The 24,833-nt window shown below is 41.1% G+C and overlaps 2 non-coding genes and 1 pseudogene across 2 annotated transcripts; all 3 read left to right on the top strand.

Moving 5' to 3' along the window:
• The first annotated feature begins 2,709 nt into the window (after positions 1-2,709).
• LOC121902776 lies at positions 2,710-2,895 on the top strand. Its single transcript, XR_006097763.1, has one exon. It is a non-coding gene; the product is annotated as a U2 spliceosomal RNA (small nuclear RNA).
• An 856-nt stretch (positions 2,896-3,751) lies between these two features.
• LOC121902953 lies at positions 3,752-3,858 on the top strand. Its single transcript, XR_006097917.1, has one exon. It is a non-coding gene; the product is annotated as a U6 spliceosomal RNA (small nuclear RNA).
• Positions 3,859-4,243: 385 nt separating this feature from the next.
• Positions 4,244-4,367, top strand: LOC121902946 (annotated as a pseudogene).
• Positions 4,368-24,833: the final 20,466 nt, after the last annotated feature.

Raw genomic sequence — 24,833 nt, 5'->3', positions numbered from 1 at the left:
AACACAATGGAAGAGATTAAGGAAACGGTTGAAAATTTTTATGGAGAATTGTACAAAGAAAAAAACATTGAAATGGACACCATGACTGAAGTCTTAAAATTCATTGAAAACACAGTAAAGGACAGTGTGCTTTTATCCCAAGATTTTAGTATTTTTGAGTTAAATAAATGTCTTATGAGTTTTAAGAAAGGGAAGTCCCCAGGACAAGATGGACTTCCCTTGGAATTTTATCTGACTTTTTGGGACATTTTAGCACCTGACTTGCTTACTGTTTTTATGGATTTTGAGCGTTTTTACCGACTTCCTGACAGTTTTAGAGTAGGGATAGTGACTCTTCTTCACAAAAACAAAGACAAGACTGACCTGAAGAACTGGAGACCTATCACACTTTTAAATTTTGACTGCAAACTTTTTAGTAAAGTTTTAGCATCACGTATGTCCTTGGTTTTAGAAGAGGTGATTCACCCGGATCAAGCCTGTGCCATCCCGGGGAGGAAGATCACCGACAGCCTCGTACTGATCCGAGACACCATCTGTTACGCGAGAGACAGAAACATCCGGCTAGTGGTACTCAATTTAGATTTTGAGAAAGCCTTTGATCGGGTCTCGCACCAGTACCTTTTCCAGGTACTGCTAAAAATGGGGTTCCCAGAGAGGTTTGTAGCTTGGGTGGGATTGCTGTACCGGGGCATTACCAGCAAATTCGTTGTTAACGGGCATCTGACAAAAGCAGTCGATATCAACTGCGGCGTCCGTCAGGGTTGTCCGTTATCTGCCCTCCTCTATGTCACCTGTATAGAACCACTGGCACAGGTGTTGAGAAGGGACCAACGAATCAATGGGGTGGGAGTTCCAGGGAGCGGGGGACTTGTCACCAAGTGTGTTTTATATATGGACGACGTGAACATTTTATGCACTGACCTTTTATCTGTTAATAGGACGCTGGACTTGACTGACTGGTTTGGACGGGCCTCTGGGTCTAAATTAAACAGAGGCAAGACCCAAGCCCAGTTTTATGGACCATGGACAGCGACTGAGACAACAGGACTCCCTTTGACTATGACCCAGACTGACCAGAAAATACTGGGGATTAAATTTGACAGGGAAGGTGGAGGGAGAACAAATTGGCCAGACGTGGTAGGGAAAGTACGGCAAAGACTAGGGTACTGGGGACTTAGAGGACTGACCATTGAAGGAAAGGTTTTAATCATTAAAGCAGTGATTTTACCTTTGCTTTTACTGATCAGTTCTGTTTTTATCCCACCTAGGAGAGTGCTTTTAGATCTGGACCGAGCCATCTTTTATTTTCTGTGGGGCTCGAAGTGGGAAAGGCTAAGAAGAGACATCATGAAGAAGCCAAAAGAAAAAGGAGGAAAAGGAGTGCCCGATTTATATTTGTTTTTAGGAAGTAGATACATCACACTACACCTCAAAACAGCCACAGACCCATCCGGAAACCCCAAGACAAAAGCAATGACACGATTCTGGATGGGCTCTTACCTCAGAAAAATGAAGATTTTACCCACGGATCTTAAAGTGCCTGTGTCTTTTAACCTGCCACCTGTTTATGCTTTTATCCAGACGTTTTTAAAGCATTTTAACTTGGAGCAGGAGGAGTTGCATATTTTAACTAACCATCGGTCTCTGATTTCTGTTGTGCAGGAGCGGGAACCAGTGAGTCCAGTGCGCGGGCTCGCATTCGGCGAGCCCTCGACAGTTTGGCGCAACGTCAACCATTCCGCTCTTCCAAACAGACTCCGGGACCTGTCATGGATGGTGGCTCATGAGATCCTCCCAGTCAGGTCCGTTATGCACTCCCGGGGCATGTCAACGCTCTCAACCTGCCCCCGACCTGGTTGTGGCGCGCCTGAGTCGGTGAGGCATCTGCTCTGGGAGTGCAGTGCTGCCGTAGACCAGTGGGCAACAGCCGGCTCCTTACAATTCCCGTACTTGCCAGCAAGGGAGGTCCTCACAGCACAACTAGTGCTCTATGGGGTGAGCCAAGCAGCAATAAAAAAGAATGACTTTGCCAAGCAGTGGCTCACCCTAGCTGCCATCAAAGACGCCATGTGGACCTCCAGAAACTTGCTGGTAAGAAAGCACATGCAGATCCCCCCCGTGGCTGTGATCCGGATGGCCGCAGCGACGGCCCAAGCGGCCGGAGCTGCTGGCGGCGGGCCTAGGACACAGCCACAAAGAAGCATCGCCTCTGTGCCCATTCGGAGGAAGGAGCCGGAGCTACACGCAAAAAGGTCAAAGCAGCGGCGGCCTGGCTCTCCGGGTGAGGCAGGTGGGAAGGAGCATCAGTGTGAGAGTCTCCTCTGAGCACCACGACAGGATCCCGAGAGACCCGTTGTTTGGGAGAGCGGAATGAGTTACCCTTGGTAGGGACTCACTGCGCTCCTGCACAAAGAAGGACCTGGAAAAAACATCTTAACGAAATGCACTCCTTTTTAAAGACTTTTAAAATGGACACTCAAAACATACTGTCATCCACATGAGAAGTGTTTTATGAATGGCTTTTACCTGTGACAATGCTGGTTTTATCTGTAATACCTCTTAAAACAAAAGTTTTATTGTTTTAAATGTGGTTTTACAGATCACACTGATTTATTTATGTATTTATTTATTTATGAATTGCATTTTCAAGGTAACTTTTATGTCATGAATATGAACAACTTTGATGAAATGTGTTTGAAATGAGTGTCAATAAATTTTTTTGAAAGAAAAAAAAAAAAAAAATCTGTTCTTATCAGTTTAATATCTGATACGTCCTCTATAAGGGGACAACATATTAAAAGGATTTTTTGCACTTGGAGTTGAAAAAGGGGCTTGCTCCGTTCACTCCACGCATCGACCCGGCATTGCAGTGCCGCTGGGAACGGTGCACCCTTCTCTCTGCTTTGTGGAATGCCAATTACTCAGAAGAATATCAGCCATGACAACTGGGGCAAAAGTGCGGCGTGCAATGTAGAGTGACACAGAGTGAGATTTGCACCTCTGATTTGATTAGCAGACAAACATGACAGAGAGGGAACGTTGCCGTGTTGCAAATAGCTGCGAAATACACGTCGAATCTGCACAGCATTTTCCCTGCGTTTGTCCTCACTGGAGTGTCTGCGGCCACCTGCCTACTTTTGTTGTCTGGTAGCTCGCGTCTGAAAACCAATCCTCAGCATTGCGGCGGGGTATGTCAATCACAGGTTCCTGCTCTCTGACAAAGTTTCTTGCCGGTTACATGTAGAAAATATATTGTGCATACCGAACGCGACATTCTCAAGAATGTCGTCGGCTCGGCCTTACCCGAAAAAGGGCCTCGAGTAAGACTTTGACCCAATGGGCCATCTAGTCCGGCACCCCCTGCTGGCTTTCAGAGAAGGGCGACAACCAAGGTCGGACACACGCCACAGGCAGATGCTCAGAGCCGTCCTGTCATGCGTCATAGGAGTGGATGCTTAGCTTTGGGGCCCAAATGAAGCCTCCTGCGTGACAGACAAATTGTGCGAGGCCCCCTCATTTGGCATAAGGCCATTTCTGGCCTTACCCACTTTGTGATTTTCACAAGCATGCGCGAAGAAGTAGCAGGCAGTTGATAGCAACTGAAAACACAGCGATGTCAACGACAGAAAGGCCCCATCCCTCGCGCTTGTCGTGCTTAATGGTGCCGCCCACTGTCCTCCAGACTGCACCGCGGTCAAGGGGCCATTCTGCCCACGGGGTAGTAAAAGGGAAGCAGCGCCTGAGGACTTGTGTGCTTGCTACGGCAGCACGTATGAAAAATTGGATTCGATACAGAGAAGATTAGCATGGCCCCTGCGAAAGGATGACACGCAAAATCGTGAAGCGTTTCCACATTTTGATCCGCTTCTGATGTCTCCTGCTCTTCTCCAGCGCCTGAGGGGGACGGTAGTACTTTGGCTGCATTTCCTGGTCTTCTTTGTCGCGTTTGACCTCGTGGATAGGCAGCTTCCTAGTACTGGTTATCTGGTTGGCCAATGTTAGGCTCGGGGAGGCCAGCTAAGGAAAATATGTCCCCGGCATGTAGAACCTGCTTCGTAGTACAGGCCCCAGAAGGTCTAGTGGCAACGACGTGACAGACGAGCAATCCCGGCGCCCAAAACTCCCTGAAGCGCAGTGCGGGGTAGGGGAATGGGTGTGGCCCGGGAGGCGAGTGAGGCTCACCGTGAAGGTTGTGGCTGGGACGACTGGGCTCCTTGGGCTGCTGTCGAGGAGCGGGCCGTACTTACTCTGGTTTCTCTTCATAACGTACAAGTCTTTCGCCTTTTACTAAAGACTTCCGTGGAGAGGAACACCCACAAGTTTCTCAGCCTTTTGGCTAAGACTGCGGTCGCCTCCTGTTGGTGGTAAAAATTCTTGCCTCCAGTTCACCAAATGAGGTCTCGTACTTAACAATAGCTCTGCAATCAACCCCTAGAGACTCAAAATTAAATGTGACATTGTGTCCAAGGCCAACCCCCAGAGTCCGGTCAGGGAATGGAGCTCAACCCCTTCACTCTTCACCAGTGGGAGTGAAGGAAGAGCCACATTCACAAGAAATTGCCTAACATTTGTTTTACTTTTTAAAGGTATTTTAATGTTTTAATCTCCTTTTTAGTCTTTTAAAATTTCATACCTGTTGTTTTTAACCATACTCATGACACTCACCTTCTCAACCATCAATGTGAGAAGTGTGAAGTCGAGAGTTAGAGCCCAAAGTGTTTTATCCTTTCTTCATTCTTTTAAGTCAGATGTGTTTCTTATACAGGAATGTGGCCTACCGTTTTTAAAACAGTACAGACAGTGGGAGGATATGTTGCCAAAATCATCAATATGGAGCGGGTCGAATCAAAACAAGAAAGATGGAGTGGCCATTTTAATAAAAAAATCCTCAAGTTCTGGTGAAGGGCAGCACTGTGGTGAGAGACGGTCGGGCACTTTTAACACATTTGACTTTTATGGGACAGGATTTTAACCTTTTGAATATTTATGGCTTTAATGAGAAGAATGACAGGTATGACCTTTTAGAAGACCTGCAGTTCCACATGCTAGGTAGGGTACCATTAGTTGTAGGGAGTGATTTTAACTGTATTTTAAGTAGAAATGATAGAAAAGGAGCAGGGGATAATTTTAAAGTTGATAAAACATTGGTTTTATTACAGGGCATTTGCAAGGATTTTAAACTCCAGGACTGTTTTAAAATCAGGCATCCTAGAGAGGAAGGCTTCACCTGGTTCAGTGGTGATGGCACCAGAGCCTCTCGCATCGACTACATTTTTACAAGGGACTGTCCACCAACCGATGCTAGATTGACTCCTGTTTTCTTTTCCGATCACCTAATGCTTTCCTGCACCCTTTCACTCTCCTCGGGTGTGACATTAGGAAGTGGTCTGTGGAAACACAACTGCTCCCTGTTAGAAGATAAGGAGCTCATTAGTCAATACAGGGAGCAGTACCAAGAGTGGCAGACCCTTCAAGACTTTTATGATTCCCGTGCACACTGGTGGGAAATGGTGAAGGGAAAGACCCAGACTTTCTTTAGAAAAGCAGGTAAGAGAAAAAAAGAGTAAAGAAGACAGACGCATGATGGGACTGCAAAAACGACTACAGCGCTATTTTAAACTAAATCAAAATGGAATGGATTTTAATGAGGAGATTAAACAAATTAAAACAGAGATGTCGGTTTTAGCAGAAATAAAAAGTAAGGGTGTCATTTTAAGGACCAGGGAACGGGAAATAGAAGAGGGAGAGAAGTGCACTCGATATTCAAGAAAATTTTAAATAAAGGGAGGAACATTTTAAAACTAAGAAAAGACGATGGGTGCACGGCTGACACAATTGAGGAGATTAATGAAACGGTTGAAAATTTTTATGGAGAATTGTACAAAGAAAAAAACATTGAAATGGACACCATGACTGAAGTCTTAAAATTCATTGAAAACACAGTAAAGGACAATGTGCTTTTATCCCAAGATTTTAGTATTTTTGAGTTAAATAAATGTCTTATGAGTTTTACGAAAGGGAAGTCCCCAGGACAAGATGGACTTCCCTTGGAATTTTATCTGACTTTTTGGGACATTTTAGCACCTGACTTGCTTACTGTTTTTATGGATTTTGAGCGTTTTTCCCGACTTCCTGACAGTTGTAGGGATAGTGACTCTTCTTCACAAAAACAAAGACAAGACTGACCTGAAGAACTGGAGACCTATCACACTTTTAAATTTTGACTGCAAACTTTTTAGTAAAGTTTTAGCATCACGTATGTCCTTGGTTTTAGAAGAGGTGATTCACCTGGATCAAGCCTGTGCCATCCCGGGGAGGAAGATCACCGACAGCCTCACACTGATCCGAGACACCATCTGTTATGCGAGAGACAGAAGCATCCAGCTTGTAGTCCTAAATCTAGATTTTGAGAAAGCCTTTGATCGGGTCTCGCACTAGTACCTTTTCCGGGTACTGCCAAAAATGGGGTTCTCAGAGAGGTTTGTAGCTTGAGTGGGACTGCTGTACCGGGGTATTACCAGCAAATTCGTTGTTAATGGGCATCTGACAAAAGCAGTCGATATCAACTGCAGCGTCCATCAGGGTTGTCCGTTATCTGCCCTCCTCTATGTCACCTGTATAGAACCACTGGCACAGGTCTTGAGAAGGGACTAACGAATCAATGGGGTGGGAGTTCCAGGGAGCGGGGGACCTTGGTTTTAGAAGAGAGAAGACTGCGGTCACCTCCTGTTGGTGGTAAAAATGTTTGCCTGTTGTGGCATTAATTTGTTACTGCTGCTTGGGAGGATATTCTCTTTATTCCTTGTGTAAAGTATTTCAATTCTATTTGTAGTTGTTCATCTTGCACAAATAGGAATTCATTGGCTCAGAGGACTGTCTAACTTTACTCTCCGGTAAGTAACACCTTGACCAGGCCAAACAGAAAGGTAAGTATCTTTTAATTTCCTTTATTTTGGTTGGTTTTAAAGTACTTTAGTTATTTATCGGTATTTTTGAGCCTTTTAGCATATTTATTGGCACTTTTAAAGGTTTTAGTTGTTCTAACTTGTGGTAACCATGTAGGCCCCCCATGCCGGCATGCGGAGGCACCACAGTGTCCGTTTTATCTTCCAAGAGAGAGATGGAAAGCTTCTAGGGATGTCAAGACTAGACTTTTCCTGGAAGCTAGTTCAGAAAGCATTGAACTTCAAACCAGAGGACCTGAATTGTCTTGCCAAATAACAAAGGCTTTGATGTAAGTTTTCGATCTGCTGTTTTGCTAAGAGAGTTCTGGACACGCTTTGAAAATGTGAAATCCCAGTTTTCTGCTTTCAATGTTGAGAAACTGACTGATAATGCTTTGAAAACGGTTATTGTTAGATTGTTCAATGACACAGTGTATGCAGAGGACATTTGTTTGTGGCTGGGGAGATACTGCACTGTTAAAGGCCAGGCTACGAAAGTGAGAGATGAGGATCTCACTTCTGCCATCCATGGTAGTTCTGGGAGAAAACGGGCTACATTCACTACCAGGGTCAGCCCAAGCTCTGCCTCAAGTGTGGTGAGCATGGGCACCTGGCAGAAGCATACCAGCAGATTGTTTGTGGAAAATGCAGAGAAATTGGGCACACCTTTGAGGAGTGCTCCAATGGCAGATGGTGCAATCTTTGTGGAGAAACAAACCACCTCTTCAGAGATTGCCCTAAGTCTTTTGCCAACAAATTGAAGGCAGCAAAGCAAATGGAAAATGTGAAAAATGGCAGACAAGCTGAACTGTTAAGAGAGCTACCAGAAGAGGCTGGGCAGGAAAATTCAAATCTCCCGCCAAATCCTGTGATTGGAGGAGAGGAATCAGGTGAAGCGGGAGTGGGGGAGGGGTCTGCAACAGCCCCACCAGTGGAGAGTTCTGTGGAGGATGGGGTGATGCAGGCAGAGGGTGGAGCTAGCTCTGAATGTGAAGAAGTCCAATCACACGAAGACAGCGAGGATGCCCCACTCCCCACAGCCCAGCAATCAAAGAGGCCTGCATCAGAATTGTCCTCTGAGTCTCCTGTAGTCTCAGAGAAGAGGGGAAGAGTTGGGATTTTCTCACACAGTTCATCTGTGGAGGAACCCAGAGTCTTCCCCTCCAGTTCACCAAATGAGGTCTCGTACTTAACAATAGCTCTGCAATCAACCCCTAGAGACTCAAAATTAAATGTGACATTGTGTCCAAGGCCAACCCCCAGAGTCCGGTCGGGGAATGGAGCTCAACCCCTTCACTCTTCACCAGTGGGAGTGAAGGAAGAGCCACATTCACAAGAAATTGCCTAACATTTGTTTTACTTTTTAAAGGTATTTTAATGTTTTAATCTCCTTTTTAGTCTTTTAAAATTTCATACCTGTTGTTTTTAACCATACTCATGACACTCACCTTCTCAACCATCAATGTGAGAAGTGTGAAGTCGAGAGTTAGAGCCCAAAGTGTTTTATCCTTTCTTCATTCTTTTAAGTCAGATGTGTTTTTTATACAGGAATGTGGCCTACCGTTTTTAAAACAGTACAGACAGTGGGAGGATATGTTGCCAAAATCATCAATATGGAGCGGGTCGAATCAAAACAAGAAAGATGGAGTGGCCATTTTAATAAAAAAATCCTCAAGTTCTGGTGAAGGGCAGCACTGTGGTGAGAGACGGTCGGGCACTTTTAACACATTTGACTTTTATGGGACAGGATTTTAACCTTTTGAATATTTATGGCTTTAATGAGAAGAATGACAGGTATGACCTTTTAGAAGACCTGCAGTTCCACATGCTAGGTAGGGTACCATTAGTTGTAGGGAGTGATTTTAACTGTATTTTAAGTAGAAATGATAGAAAAGGAGCAGGGGATAATTTTAAAGTTGATAAAACATTGGTTTTATTACAGGGCATTTGCAAGGATTTTAAACTCCAGGACTGTTTTAAAATCAGGCATCCTAGAGAGGAAGGCTTCACCTGGTTCAGTGGTGATGGCACCAGAGCCTCTCGCATCGACTACATTTTTACAAGGGACTGTCCACCAACCGATGCTAGATTGACTCCTGTTTTCTTTTCCGATCACCTAATGCTTTCCTGCACCCTTTCACTCTCCTCGGGTGTGACATTAGGAAGTGGTCTGTGGAAACACAACTGCTCCCTGTTAGAAGATAAGGAGCTCATTAGTCAATACAGGGAGCAGTACCAAGAGTGGCAGACCCTTCAAGACTTTTATGATTCCCGTGCACACTGGTGGGAAATGGTGAAGGGAAAGACCCAGACTTTCTTTAGAAAAGCAGGTAAGAGAAAAAAAGAGTAAAGAAGACAGACGCATGATGGGACTGCAAAAACGACTACAGCGCTATTTTAAACTAAATCAAAATGGAATGGATTTTAATGAGGAGATTAAACAAATTAAAACAGAGATGTCGGTTTTAGCAGAAATAAAAAGTAAGGGTGTCATTTTAAGGACCAGGGAACAGGAAATAGAAGAGGGAGAGAAGTGCACTCGATATTCAAGAAAATTTTAAATAAAGGGAGGAACATTTTAAAACTAAGAAAAGACGATGGGTGCACGGCTGACACAATTGAGGAGATTAATGAAACGGTTGAAAATTTTTATGGAGAATTGTACAAAGAAAAAAACATTGAAATGGACACCATGACTGAAGTCTTAAAATTCATTGAAAACACAGTAAAGGACAGTGTGCTTTTATCCCAAGATTTTAGTATTTTTGAGTTAAATAAATGTCTTATGAGTTTTACGAAAGGGAAGTCCCCAGGACAAGATGGACTTCCCTTGGAATTTTATCTGACTTTTTGGGACATTTTAGCACCTGACTTGCTTACTGTTTTTATGGATTTTGAGCGTTTTTCCCGACTTCCTGACAGTTGTAGGGATAGTGACTCTTCTTCACAAAAACAAAGACAAGACTGACCTGAAGAATTGGAGACCTATCACATTTTTAAATTTTGACTGCAAACTTTTTAGTAAAGTTTTAGCATCACATATGTCCTTGTTTTTAGAAGAGGTGATTCACCCGGATCAAGCCTGTGCCATCCCGGGGAGGAAGATCACCGACAGCCTCGTACTGATCCTAGACACCATCTGTTATGCGAGAGACAGAAACACTCGGCTAGTAGTCCTCAATCTAGATTTTGAGAAAGCCTTTGATCGGGTCTCGCACCAGTACCTTTTCCAGGTACTGCCAAAAATGGGGTTCCCTGGGAGGTTTCTAGCTTGGGTGGGATTGCTGTACTGGGGTATTACCAGCAAATTTGTTGTTAACAGGCATCTGACAAAAGCAGTCGATATCAAATGCGGCGTCCGTCAGGGTTGTCCGTTATCAGCCCTCCTCTATGTCACCTGTATAGAACCACTGGCACAGGTCTTGAGACGGGACCAACAAATCAATGGGGTGGGAGTTCCAGGGAGCAGGGGATTTGTTACCAAGTGTGTTTTATATATGGATGACGTGAACATTTTATGCACTGACCTTTTATCTGTCAACAGGACGCTGGACTTGACTGACTGGTTTGGACAGGCCTCTGGGTCTAAACTATACAGAGGCAAGACCCAAGCCCAGTTTTATGGACCATGGACAGCGACTGAGACGACAGGACTCCCTTTGACTATGACCCAGACTGACCAGAAAATACTGGGGATTAAATTTGACAGGGAAGGGGAAGGGAGAACAAATTGGCCAGACGTGGTAGGGAAAGTAAGGCAAAGACTAGGGTACTGGGGACTTAGAGGACTGACCATTGAAGGAAAGGTTTTAATCATTAAAGCAGTGATTTTACCTTTGCTTTTACTGATCAGTTCTGTTTTTATCCCACCTAGGAGAGTGCTTTTAGATCTGGACCGAGCCATCTTTTATTTTCTGTGGGACTTTTGCAGGACTTTTGTCAATGTCGGGATCCTGTAGGAATGATGACTTTTTTTTCCAGTGATCTGATTGGTCAGTGGTCTCAGTGTTGACAGGTTGATCCTCTGAAGTTAACCTGCTCCGGAGCAGGTTAGCTGTTCAGCACAAGTTACCATGGTGATGAACCCTGGTAAGAAATGAACCACCGTCATAGGACTGAAAACCCAGAGTTACACCTGAAGTTACCTTGCTAACCCCAAATCCTGCTTCGTAGTACAGGCCTCTGTTCTCTGACCCTTCCGCACTTACCAAGCCTTGTCTGTTTTTGAGTTACCCTTTTTGGTTTTGTTTTACACTGACAACATTTACCTCATGTTAGTGAAAGCATTCATGCACTTTCAAACATATGTGCAGCATGAAGAAGGCTTTTGCAGTCCAAGAAGGAGTGGTGGCAATCCTGTGTGGCTTTAGAAAAGTCCTGGTAGAAACTTATTTTATTTCTACTCCAATGTGCGTCTCTGCGTTCCCTGTCAAGGCTCCTCACACGTTCCTTGTTTTTGAAATGTCAAGAACTGAACAATAAAGTATCAGCTGCTGTTTGTGCTTTCATTCATGTTCCAGAGGTAGTTTTCCTGATCTGCTGTATTACAGCAACAGCCCGACTGTTTGCTGTCCCATCAGATGCTGTTCGGTCAAAAATGTCCGCGTAGGATACACCTGTGGTTTCTCGCTCCAAGCTCCTCCAGGAGCCGCCTCTCTCCTCACACCTCATCTCCTCCAGATGCATTTAAGGGATTGGAAGATCCTCCATGATGGTGGAGGGAGATCAGTCTCTGGGACACGGAGGAGAGAGGACACAAGGAAGCGTAGAGTTAGCGTAATGAAAAGCACCCTATCTCCTCCCTTCGCCTTGTGCCAGTTCATTTTTGTTTCCTGTGACAAGAGTTCCAGCTATTCCTGGTGTTAGTTAGCTCAGTGTGTGACTTTAGCCCAGTTTTTGACCTTGCCTCAGCCTACTCCTTTGGATTTGTCTGCCTGTGTTTGACTGCCTTTTTGTGTACTGACCCTTTTTGCCCAGTAAAGAGACTTTGATTTTTGAAATCTGCTTTGTGTCTGAGTTGTGCATTTGAGTCCTTGCCTTGTGGTACTCAGTTCTTGTCACTAACAAGACCTGCCGAGATGACATCTCTGCAGCCACAACATTCATCAAAAGTAAGGTATAACATGGCTTTGTGATCAAGGGTTGATGTCGAATAACTTTAAAATTAAAAGATAATTTCTTTAGAGAAGCTGAATTAGCTTTCCCTTAGCATTCCCTGTTGCAGTATGTTAGCCTTGAGTAACACACTCTCTTTCTGTGACACATGCTGGATCGTTGATCTGAGGGCCTTACGTGCACTCAATGAGGTGTTTCCAGACTGAATTGAATATACACTGAGCTTGGTGCACTTTATTCACACAGCACTTTATCTGTTCATTATATTTTTGATTTGTGTCTTATGTATGGGTTTTTTTAAAATTGTGAACTTTGTTTAAAAAAATAGCAAAGGACTAAGTGAATATCTACACTTTGACACTAGTTGCACTTTATTGCTTATTATATTGTATTTGTAATTTTTCAATACACATCTTCAAAGAAAAAAAAAAAGGAAGGGTTATTGGAAATTACACCATGGATGTGCCTTGCCTTCACTGTGTGGCTACTGTGAAATGTTTACTGTCCCCATAACAATGACACTGCTCGTCGGAACAATCTGTCAAACACTGTATCAAAAAATCAAAGCAGCAGCATCTGCAATGCTATGTACTGTATATACCCATTGAAACACTCCATCTCCTGTTTTTCAACACTTGTCAAACCACAATACAGGGAATTCAAACTTTCTTTTCTTTTAGTGCTAAAGGCAGACAGATGAAGGATAGATTCATGATGAGACGAGCCTTTAGAAATTAGCCTTGACACTCTAATGGTAATGGGACAGAGAGGGAACTATAAAATTCTCATCCTAGCCCACTATGTAATAATTACAATGACTGTAGTGGTGGCATAAAGTGCAGTAGTAATTGGGATAATGGTTGGGGGAAGAAGTGGCTGAATAACACCATCCATTATGTATTAGCAACAAATGCAAATATTGTGGTGATGGTAATGTGAAACAATGACAATTCAGAAAAACAATCATCATAGAATTTCCTTTTTTTTTTTTTTTACTGCAGGTCTCTTAAATTAATGCATTGCTATTGACCCCCCTACAGCCCCCCCCCCCCCCCCCCCCCCCCCCCCATAACAGCAGAGGTAGGATGAGGTGCAATTCTTGCTATTATTTAGATAAAAAAAGCAACTTTTACAGATGCATCATTCTTATTTTCTTTTCATTACCAACAATCAGTTGATGCCTAAACACATTCTGCTTAGAGGAGATGATGGGGCTCATTACACAGGTTATTGCACACAGACAAAGATACACACCCACACACAACCAAACTTGGCTCATAGTCAAAATACTTATGTATGCAGTGATTCAGTAGAACTATTTATACATATTTTATACCGGCTCATGACACTAGCTCATACATGATTGACTGCCCATGTGTGAACTCACATCAAAGCAGAAAATACCTACTGTAAGAATTGTCTGAGTGGTGGAGGAAGGACATGTAGAAGCAGGAGTAATCTTCACCAGGTGTATACTTATTTTTTAGAAGACACCAGATAAACAAAAGCAGTTCAACCTAGTTTTGGCATGAGGTGGTAGAAAAAAAACAGCAACAAAAACTTGGTTAGGGGCAGCTAGCACATGCTGCTTGCAGCAGGTCTGCACCTGAACTGAGCAAACTTTAAAAAAACAAAAAAAACCCCAATCAAACAAAAAAACACCTTAAGCGCCTCATCTCGAGACAAACCAAAGTTAGATTACAATCAATTAAGTAATCCAAATAACCTTTCTAATTAAAAAAAAAGATGGACAATGTCAAAATGGTCTTCTAAGTATCCTAATATAGGAAACATTGACAACGTTATTGTTTAATTTAACATTTGTCAGGTCGTCAGAGACACCACTTCAAATGAATGCTAATGTTGGCCAGTAACTGCTGCATGTGTTAACAGGTAACTGTTTGCTAACAAGTTTACCACACAAACTTAAAAGGTGTTGATATGTCAGTATTGTGTTCACAGCTTGTTTATGTGGCCCCCAAGTGGCCAAACACTCAATTATTGCATAATTATATAACCTGCATTAAGTTAGATTCTTAATGAAACTGTGGGCATTCAGAAACCCACTGAGAGATAATGAATACACTCCTTTAGACAGTGTGAGGGATCCTTTCTGGTACAGTCGTGCTGATGGTGATGTGCCTAACCTCTGAGTCACCTCATGGGTGTATGACAGCAGCGTTTTGTATTGCTCAGCTGCTGTACCTGATAAACTTTTTCAAAGACACATTCACTTTCAGACATTTATACCACATACAACCTCATTCTTGCGTCACCCTCTGAGCCTCTCCACTGGAGCAGCTGGAGATGAAACGGCTTGCTCAGGGGCACTGTGACAGTATTTTTTCAGGTTCTGTGGGGACTCAAACAAGCTATGTTCACTAGATTACTCCTCCAAACCTTGAAAACATCATGTATGGGAGGTTACTGGCTATCACTCATTGTGATTTGACTACTCTCTAACAATGACTCCATCTCACTGTGTGAATTATTGTCTAATGTGTCACCCTTAAGAGCAGAACAATAATTTTAGACTGTTTAGACTTTCCTCCCCATCAGCTGTTGCAGTATTAAAGTAGTTATTCTTACACACTCCCAGCCACCCACACACATGTAATTTAATGGAAACAGATTGGGTGGCAGAATTAGCTAAAAACACAACACAGATATATTATGAAAGAATCTGACCACCATCACCTATTTACACATCTAGCAGTCACGGCACAATATTAGCATTCGTATTTAAATTCCTCATAACTCTACTTTGGTCTCCACCAAGTCCTGAAGGAAATATCTGGCTCTTTAAATGCTAAATGCTTTTCAGTCAGCTGTTTTCTGCTGGGCAAGATACATAAAGTTGGTCTTCATTAAAACAGTTTTCTGCTGGAAATAAGTCTGATGAAAGCAGAGTTGTGGGTTAGAAAACCAAAATAATGAACAAAAAAAAGGCTCTGTAGAGCTGATTGGGACTGCAGAGTTAATTCTTGTGGGTGTTTTTCACATCACACATAAAGTTAGTCATTTGATCCGTAGTTAATATAAAAGTATTGATTAGTGTAGTTTTGTTTCATAACAAATTGATTCTACTTCATTCAACTCCTACTCACATGATATTCTGACCGTGTTTACAGTATACAGTATTCTATTCTTTTTTGTCTTAAACTGAGTAGCATCACAGCTTTCCAGTAACATTTGTTTGGTGCCCTACAAAGTATATGTGTACTGTCCACCGAGAGAGGATGTAAATGGATCTGCTTTTGGCCACGATTTAGACAGCTTGTCTTCATCTCCAGCATGAACAAAATTCTGAGGTTCAAATGCAGTTTTCATTTGAATGTTAGAATGTTGCTGATATACAGTGGATGCAAAACAATTATTTATAACTATACCTATTGTTTTACTGACAAATCATTTAAGTGCATGCACTACAGCATCCTGGCTATGAGTCTATTGATTTTGATATTCAGGATGTGATGTTCACATGGAACATAAGTAACCAGAAAATCCATGTTGTTGTATGAATGATAGCATTGTGAGCAAGTGAAACACGTGGAGCCACAAAATAAAAAGGGCTGCAGGCAGATTTTTTTTCTCCTCTTTCGCACCCCTCCAGCTAGTGGCACCCTCGATGTCTACATAGGTCACCTATGCCTCAAAAATGTCCTATATGAAGTGTAATACAGACAGTGGTATATGTTTTTGAAATGTACAAGGAAACAGATTGGATACGAGTTTAACCCTTTAGTGTATATTAAAGGATAGGTTCACATTTTTCACATCTGTCTTAAAACAACAGTCAGGCACCCATATGAATATTTAAACAGGTTTTGCTTGCTGTAATCATTCTCCTCTTCATATTGGTCCTAAAGAAATCCCCTCTTAAAGCAATTTCAATGTCAGTGATGGGGGACAAAATCCACAGCCCTCACACTGTGAAAAAGTATAATCAAAACTTTAGCTGAAGCTCATATGAGGCTTCAGCAGTCAAATTGGGTGGACAAATTGAGTATCTGCCAAACTTACAGTCCTTTTACTGCAAAATTTCCTCTTCCACCTCCACCACAGTTCAGCAAGGAAACACCTAACTAGTTGTTTAAGACAGACTTGAAAAAATATGAAACTATCCTTTAACAGCCAGGCAAAAATCACCATGATGAGAAGCTAATTGGAACAATGTTCTATAAAGTAAGAAGGAAAAGGGTGTTTCTTCAGTGGAAAGTTGGTATGAAGACATGTTAAGAATACTACTTTTGGATTAATTGACAAACATAGGTACAGACAAAGGTACAGCTTTAACTGTAGCTTGCTCATCAACCAGAGTACAACACAATACAACAGACACAACAGTGTGGGCTTTAATGTAGCGTAGCCTGCAGCATGTTCCATCCAAAGATCAGAACATATAGTAGGTTAAGGAAGGTAGTAGCTATAGTTAGAACTTAATAGATGGATTTATGGTTTTGGCAGGTTTAACACTGAGAAAGAGGGCATTACACTTGCAGTGCTATGCCAAAATTCATTACACAATTAACCAGACAAATGCCAAATGTCAACAAATGTGCCAACTGCCATTCAGCACTGAAATTACAGCTACAGCCATAGTGTGTCAGTACAGTATCTTGTTATGTCACCACATAAATTGTCCATATCTGCACCAATGACGACAAGACAAACTCCTGTGGAGTTATTGTACTTTCAGCGTTGTAGTGGCTTCCTGTCTTCCTCTGATATTTCATTCTCTTCACTCCCCTCCTCTGCAGCTGCTGCAGTGGTAGCCCCATTCTGAAGCCCTCTGTTAACAATCATTAGTGTTAATCGTTAGCCGTAATTGTCTTAATTGCGATCTCATTTGTCTTAATTGTTTTCTTAGCAAAGAGAGTTTAGATTACTCTGATTGAAAAAGACAGGCGAAATCAATATGCAGTTTAAAGTCCGCTGCAGGACAGCTGCATGTTTGTCAAAAGGTTGCGAAGGCATCGTTGGACATGTGTAGTTTTGTTTGAAGTATATCATGTAAAATGGTTGGTTATGACTGTAATATTTACATGTACCAGGCGAAGGAAGAAATGATGATATTCAGTAATTGTTTATACTGATTAGTGCTGATTGTTACAGTGACAGAGCTATTAAAAGTTTGAGAATGTCACCTTAAGTGACTGAGGTCTCCTTTGTTTCCACTCTAAATGTAAATGCTAATGATTATATTACATTCCCTGGCTTTTTTAAAATAGTAGACTGACACTAAATGCCTCTCACCATTAACTTCTTGCTCCCACTTAAAATCCCAGTGGGAGGTTTCCTGACCACAAAAAAACTGACTGCATCAAAATGAAGGAAACATAAAGACACAGAGAGAAGGACACAGTATAACACATCACCCTAAATGTCTGCATTGCAAGGTACTTGGAATTAACAAGTTTTACTCACTGTTTACCGAGGGGCACTATCATATATCCTGAGCTGCACTGTCTTATAATCAAATTCACTCATCTCTGTTACTTTATTGTATGGTTATTATGGATAACTTCAAATACATTATACAGTATGTTTAAAAGGTTGGGAAGTGAGTTTTGCTGAGCGATAGTTTTTATGCTCAATATAAAACATGTAAAGGAAAACAACAGTTTATTACAACTTGTGTTTTATTTTTGTAGTCCTGGCTACAAAAATATGTACAACAGGGGACACAAACACAATCAGTTAAATTCATGGAGTGTAAAAAAAAAAAAAGTGGACGTAGTCACCTTGACATCACCATTGGTTTGCGAACTGCAGTTCTGAAGCCTCAAGTTTAACAATTTGACCATCGCCATCTTGGATTTGGCCATCGCCATGTTTGACTTTTGGAGCCAGAAGTGACCATATTTGGACAAGAGGGTGGAGCTGACCATAGCGCTAGCTGATAGCTTGGTTAGCACGGGGCATTTACAATCTATGGTTAACAGTGATAATACTAATGCTAATTTCTGCAGCCACAAAACAAGCCTAAAACCATTAAAACAAAATGTACACACCTAAAAAACTGAACATCTGACTCCTTAGAGGACCTTTTATCACAACCAAACGCTGTACAAGACTTTTTTAGGTGACCAAAATGTTACAATGAACTTTCATGAACTGAAAACACACTGTGAAAGAGCAGCAGCTATACCTATACTCTGTGAATCTAGGGTTACGCCATGGTTACGTTACGTAATCAATGTTATTGCTGTGGTACCGACTTGTCAATCACAATATAGCCACGATTTAAAGCATACGCTGCTTTATCATCTATTTTACTCTAAATGGGGCCATCATTTACAAAATGAACATCATGATGCATTGAAGAAGACTTGATATTAGCGACTGAGACCATAAACTCATTAGTAAAGTGTTTACTGGGATCGTAAGTCAAGTGAGAAGTAGGGTCATTTTCTCATAGACTTCCATACAATCTGACTTCTTTTTGCAGCCAGTGGGATTGCCCCCTGCTGGCCATTAGAAAGAATGCAGGTTTAAGGCACGTCCACATTGGCTTCACTTTTCAAGTGAAGTGACCTACCCGCTTGGTTAGATTAGCATCTCTCAATGGGAACGGTATCATCCCACAGGGGGCATTCAGAGAACGTGAGGACAGGAGGAGGGACTGATACTGACTGATGTCTGTGTTCTTCATTCTTTCTAAACTTTATTCAGTATTTTCATGTCAGGAATATTATTTACTTTACTGACATTTTTGATTTCTTTCCAGTGAGATATTATTGGATTTATATGTGTATAAATATGTGTATTGCTGATGGAAACATTACTGTTGCTGCTGTAGAAACAATATTTTGTCATATTTAAAATATAAATCTATTCTAATCCTGTTCTGAATTTATTGTTTTTAAAAAACAAAAACAAAATTTTTTTTTAAAAAATCTTAAGTAATTAAAAAGAACCAGACTGATAAGTGTAGGCCTATAGATAAGATAAACATAACATTTTAACCATACTGTCCCTATAGCTGGCTGGTGGCTACAGCCTGACTATGGGAGGATTAGAAAATCAGTGTTCAAATCCATCCACTATAGGCCTGTTTTACCAATGTTTTGTGATTATCATTTTTAATGGCGCACAATGATAATAGTCCTAAATTTTGTGAAAATGCATAGTTTTTAGTTAAATGTTAAATTTTCTTTGATTGGGCGCTGTTCATGATCAAGAACAAGACCTAATTAAAGGTTGAATGTCAAATTTCAAACCGTTGCATTTGTTTAACACTCATAAATATATTTTCTATTCACATGATTGTTTTGCTTCCTGAGAAACTAATGATAATGATAATCCAACTGTAACAAATCTGTTATTTGGCATCCAATGGCATGTTTTTTTTAATGATATAACACTGAATAATAATCATCATTAATTCAAGATTCATTCATTTCATTCATTCATTCATTCATTCATTATTTCAACTATTGGGTCAGCGTTTCCTGTTTTAGCAGGCGAGTTCAGTGGACAGACATGACCCAGTCATGGTGTGGGGAGTTAGCATCAACCAAAATAAGAGAAATGTGTTTCTGAGGATGACTTATTTACATGCTGTGTTTTCTAAGTTAGCTTGCTAATGTTTTCCACTGGTAGGCCTGCATTCAGTAATCAGTTGATTTTGGTCAGACTTGGAGGATGTGTCAGGCCTCAACACAGATACACTCAGTCCATCCCAATCCAAAGGATCATCAAAAGAGTTTGTCTTGGTGCCAAAAAGTACATTATTAAAGAGCTGATGTTAGCTATTATTAGTTAGTTAATATTTAATATAACTTCTTACTATGTGAATGTACAGTGCCATCAGAGGGCTAGTATATTAATGTGATTGGAAACATATTAGGAGAAGGCACAAGCTTTTAGAAAATAGTTCAATATTTAAGATTCAATACTTCATTGCCATTTTAACATAATTGGCAGAATTTCACTTTGGGAAGCCCCCAAATAACAAAACAAAATACCTTAGGACATTACCTGACCACATTATAGACATAAAACAATTTTTCAACAATAAAAACTTTGTGCATAAAAAGTAAAAAAAATAGAAATAAAAATAAAACCTGCATTCCCAGAGAGATACTATCAGCACCATAAAACAACTATGATGCATATCTTTACTGCATCTTGTGAGAATATAGCTCCTGGTGTTTAGGAGTTCAAGCAAACAGCTTCTGGATAAGTGCTGTTATAGAGCCTGGCATCTAAAAATGTTCTGCCTTTAAGAGAAGGGAAGAAAACAGGGAAATATTGCCTCCATTTTTGATAGCCAGAAGATGGTAATTTTAGATAGATATAGTAGCTTTTAGTCTATGATTTTTGTTGCTGTTCGGATGATGTCCAGATGTTTCCTATCTTGACCTGAGGTGTTGTCAAACAACACAGTTATTGCAAAGGTGAAGATGCTGTCATTTCCAACTTGATAAACTTCCATCTTGTGAGGTGCAAAACATTTTTTATCTGTCTGAAAAACATAGCTTTTTACAGACCTCTTCAATACTTCTGTTGCTTGACTTCACACTTTAAATATGGATGAATTGTAGCTCTGCTCCTGAATTTGTTGACCATTTATAACCAGGGGTAGATGACAACTATCCCTCTTGTGGAAGTCCACCACACATTCTTTGGTTTTGGAGACATTTAACTCCAAGTTGTTTGGTAATACCAGTCCACCAGGAGTGAAACCTTGTTGACCATCTCATTAGTATTACAAACCTTCTAGTGTGGTGTCATCTGAAAACTTAATCAGAACGGGAATGGGAAATACAGATATTTGTGTGAAGTCAGTACAAGAGTGGAGAAAAAACAACCCCCTAATGACGACAGACCTGAGGAACCTGCTGTGAACTCTAACCACCTGGAAAGATGTGAGCAACATTATGTTGCCATAGGACCATGCTATCAAAGCAACAATAAACGAGATGTGAGTTTCAACTTTATAGCTCATGTCTTTCAGCCACCTAGAGCAAGAAGTCCTTCTCCTCAGTGGGCATGAGTGGAGTCTGATGCTAAAAGTGAAGTGGAAGCAGGAAGAGCAATTTTGTGAGGTGGAGATGCTGTGGATGCACCTCTGCCAATTAAGGCTAGAATCCCAACAGGCTGAGTGGACATCTACCTTGGGGCCTAAGACTCTCAGTGGCCAAAAAACACGAAGTTCACTGTGCAGCTTTTGGTAATTTAATTATTTGTAATTTCTACTACTCAGATCCTTTACTATAAGGGAACATATTATGCACATGTCCAGGTCTATATTTTTATTCTGGGACTCTACTGGAATATCTCGGCATGATTTACTGTTCAGAAAACTCCTTATTTATCTTGCACTGACCCTTTATGCAGTCCCTCAGCTCAGCCTCCATCTGAAACAGGCTGTTTTCGCTCCTGTCTCTTTAAGGCCCCCTCCTGTTGAGCCCACTCTGTTCTGATTGGTTAGCTTCCAGAAGTTGCATCTCAGCTGACTTTTGGTGGCTCAGGAGGCTACGTCAACAAACCACAGTAGTAGGATTTCACTTCTCAAATACATCCGTACATGTTTGAGCCCGAATCTGATCCAAAATATGTGAGTGGACAATGTGAACAACCCATGGAACAACCTTAGCAACAAAGGCTATGGAATGGACAGCCATTTGTGAGGATGTGCAAACAATTTGACATCATCATGAGGAGGAAGTAGAGGTAACATTGCAAAGTGTTCAGAACAGTAGGAAGCCCTGGCTTTTGACTTTCACGGAGCATTTTACATATGTTCACCTCTTGTTTTTCATCTTTGACCATGTTTAACAGACATCTGATGTGATAACAGTGTAAGAATAAAAGAAAATCACAAAAAGCACAATATATCCCCTTTAAGTAAAAGTATCAATTCAACACTGTAATGCATACAAAAGTAAAAGTACAAAACTATTATGAGCAAAATGTAAGTAAAGTATCAAAAGTATAAGTATTCATGTGATTGATATATTACATTATCATGTTGTTAATATCGATCAATGCATCAGTTAGCATTGTACTGTTGTTGCTGGTCGGGGCTGAACTAGTTTTAACTACCCTATATACAGTTATGTAGTTTAGTCCAGTAGACCCAAACCTAGAACTCAAACTCCCCAATATTTATCTGGTGAACCTTTCACCAGACAAATATTGGGGTTGTAAGATGATAGGAAGAAAAGAAGACAGAACAAATTTCTGCCACACAAATCTGAATGAATTTTATGGACTATTCTCTTATCTTTGTTTTTTGGGTAATATTGGCTAATTTTACCTCTTAAATGTAGTGCAGTAAAAAGTACAATCTATCCCTCTGAAACATAGTGGAATGGAAGTATAAATAGCATAAAATAGAAATACTGAAGTTGAGTACACACCTCAAAATTGTACAGTACTTGAGTACACATATTTAAATTCCACCATTACACAGAAAACATGGAGTAAGCACTTTTCCTGTAGGAGTATGATAAAAAATATGATAATGTTGCCCTGTGTCTGCTGTGTGCATTGGTGGCTAGGCAACCCTGTAAATACACAATGCAGGAGCAGGAAGAATGGGGGGCTCAACTGGGGCCATGGCTCATTTTTGCCCCTCAGCCACCTAGCCGGGTAATCCAGCCCTGACCTCTTACAAATTTTTTATAACTTTATTCCTGGAAGTTTTAAGGGAAGACAGATGCCTACCTGCAAATCTGTTACTGTTACTAAGAATAAAAGCTGTAAAGGGGTTTCACACATTGCATCAGATTCGCTCTGAAGCCACTGCAAAGAGAGGAATTACCTGTTGAGTGTTTAACGATACTTACTGAATTTAATTCTAATTATTTCTTGTTCAACAAGGACTACTTTTTACAGACTCAGGGGATGAGCACGGGGTCTCCCTTTGCTCTTAATTATGCTAATTTGTTTATGGGTCTGTGGGAGAAAAGTATATATTCAATAATGATCCTTTTTTGAAGAACATTTTGTTCTATAAGAGATTTATTGATGATGTGGTGTAGGCCAAACAAACTGTAATCTTAAATTGAGAATAGCTGAACAAAAAGCAGCTACAAGAAATGGAAACATGGATTATGCTATTGCGAGGCACTACATGGAAAGAAACTATGGCTCTCCTGCCTCCCTTAAATTCATAGGTATTGAGAGAGTCACTCCTAACCCTAGGGGTGGCAATATCATAAATCAGCTATTGAAAAGGAAGCATATTGGACATATACTCCTTGGAGCCACATGGGTTGAATGAGACATTAGACTTGAGTCCATTTTTGTAACTTGTGCTTGTGTGTCTAACCTACACTGTTTCTCTGTGCCTACAGGTGACCTCGTATGTAGGTAAAGTTGAGCCACTAAACCTCCTATATGATATATGGTGTTTTATGTAAAGGTGTGCATGGATATACTCATCCTGTTGTATCAGAGATGAGATAGCATTATTGTGCAATTTGTACTCTGAGTCTTATGGAATTGTATATTTATATCTGATTTTGTAAGGTGTAATCATAGTCACTGTTTCCTGTTGTTTACTTTTTTGTGCATTTGTATTAGAAAATGAGATGCTGTGTGTGAACCTGTTGGATCCTGTTGATCAGCACCTGACTATTTAAAGACACACCTGATAGCAATCAAGCACGGAGTGAATCTGATGAAGCAACGTGCGAAACATGTAGTTTGCTCCTTTTGTTTTTTAATGTAATCCCTTAATAAAATAATGTCTATCCTAGTATCCTGGTGTGCGCTGAAATACTTTTTTGACTTTCAATAAAATCAAAGGGTTCATGGGGTTTCATCAACCCATGGATTTTAATGTTTTAAACTGATTCTGATGATTAATTTCGTCTTTCCTGTCTTTCCCCACCACTGGGTGGCACTGGTAGTTTGAGAACAAGAGACACAGAGCAAGTGAAAAACGAGAGCAGCAGAAATTGATGCAACACGGCACAAGCTATCACTGCAACAATGCAAATATGAGCAGAGGAATGGAAAGAGGAAACAACACAGGAAGAAACTGACAGATGAAACAAGAAAACAAGATGCTTTGTCTGGAGCTATATTCATATACTGCTGAGATTCTCTGCAAATAAGAGGAGACAAAAGTGTGAGGGAGAAAGAGAGAGAGAAAGGAGGAGGGGGAGTAGAGAGAGCTGGACAAGACAGGATGTTCAGAAACCCAAGAGGGGGGCGCTTCCTACAGGCGACATAGGGGGGCACCAAAATTGCCCCCCCCCCAAAAAAAAATGTGTTCATCAGTGAGTGATTATCATAGTCAGAACATGCTAGAGTATTGATGGGTATGGTAGTGTCGAGTGTCTGTAGAGAACATTAGAGATAGAGAAAATGAAAAGACAAAAGCCATCCAGGGCACAGTACAAAAAAAAAAAAAAAAGAAGAAGCAATTCAATTTCAATTTTATTGAATGGATCAATCATGCTAGCATCATGTAATCTTGCTAGCATGATTGATTTAAGTAAACAATGCACATAGCACATACGGTGCCTAGGGCAACGAATGTGCTAGGTCCGGCACTGCAAAGATCCACAATTCAGTGCTTCTCTTCTCAATTGCATGAGTTGCTGAGTTAAGAGACTCCCTACACTGAACACACACACACACACACACACTTGTGATTTTCTATGATGGCAGACTAATTGTTGACAGTGAGAACACACACTCACAGGATACCCCTGATTCCACTTGAAGTAATGCTATCTTCCTCTACTGTCACCGTGTAATCCCAGCAGTCTGTTGAAAGCCCCATAAACTGAAACCTTGAGGGAGAAATGA

The sequence above is a fragment of the Thunnus maccoyii genome, chromosome 8 (assembly GCF_910596095.1).
Source record: "Thunnus maccoyii chromosome 8, fThuMac1.1, whole genome shotgun sequence".
Classification (NCBI taxonomy): Eukaryota; Metazoa; Chordata; class Actinopteri; order Scombriformes; family Scombridae; genus Thunnus; species Thunnus maccoyii.
Note: the sequence above shows the minus strand (reverse complement) of the source record. Positions and strands in the feature narration are given on the sequence as shown.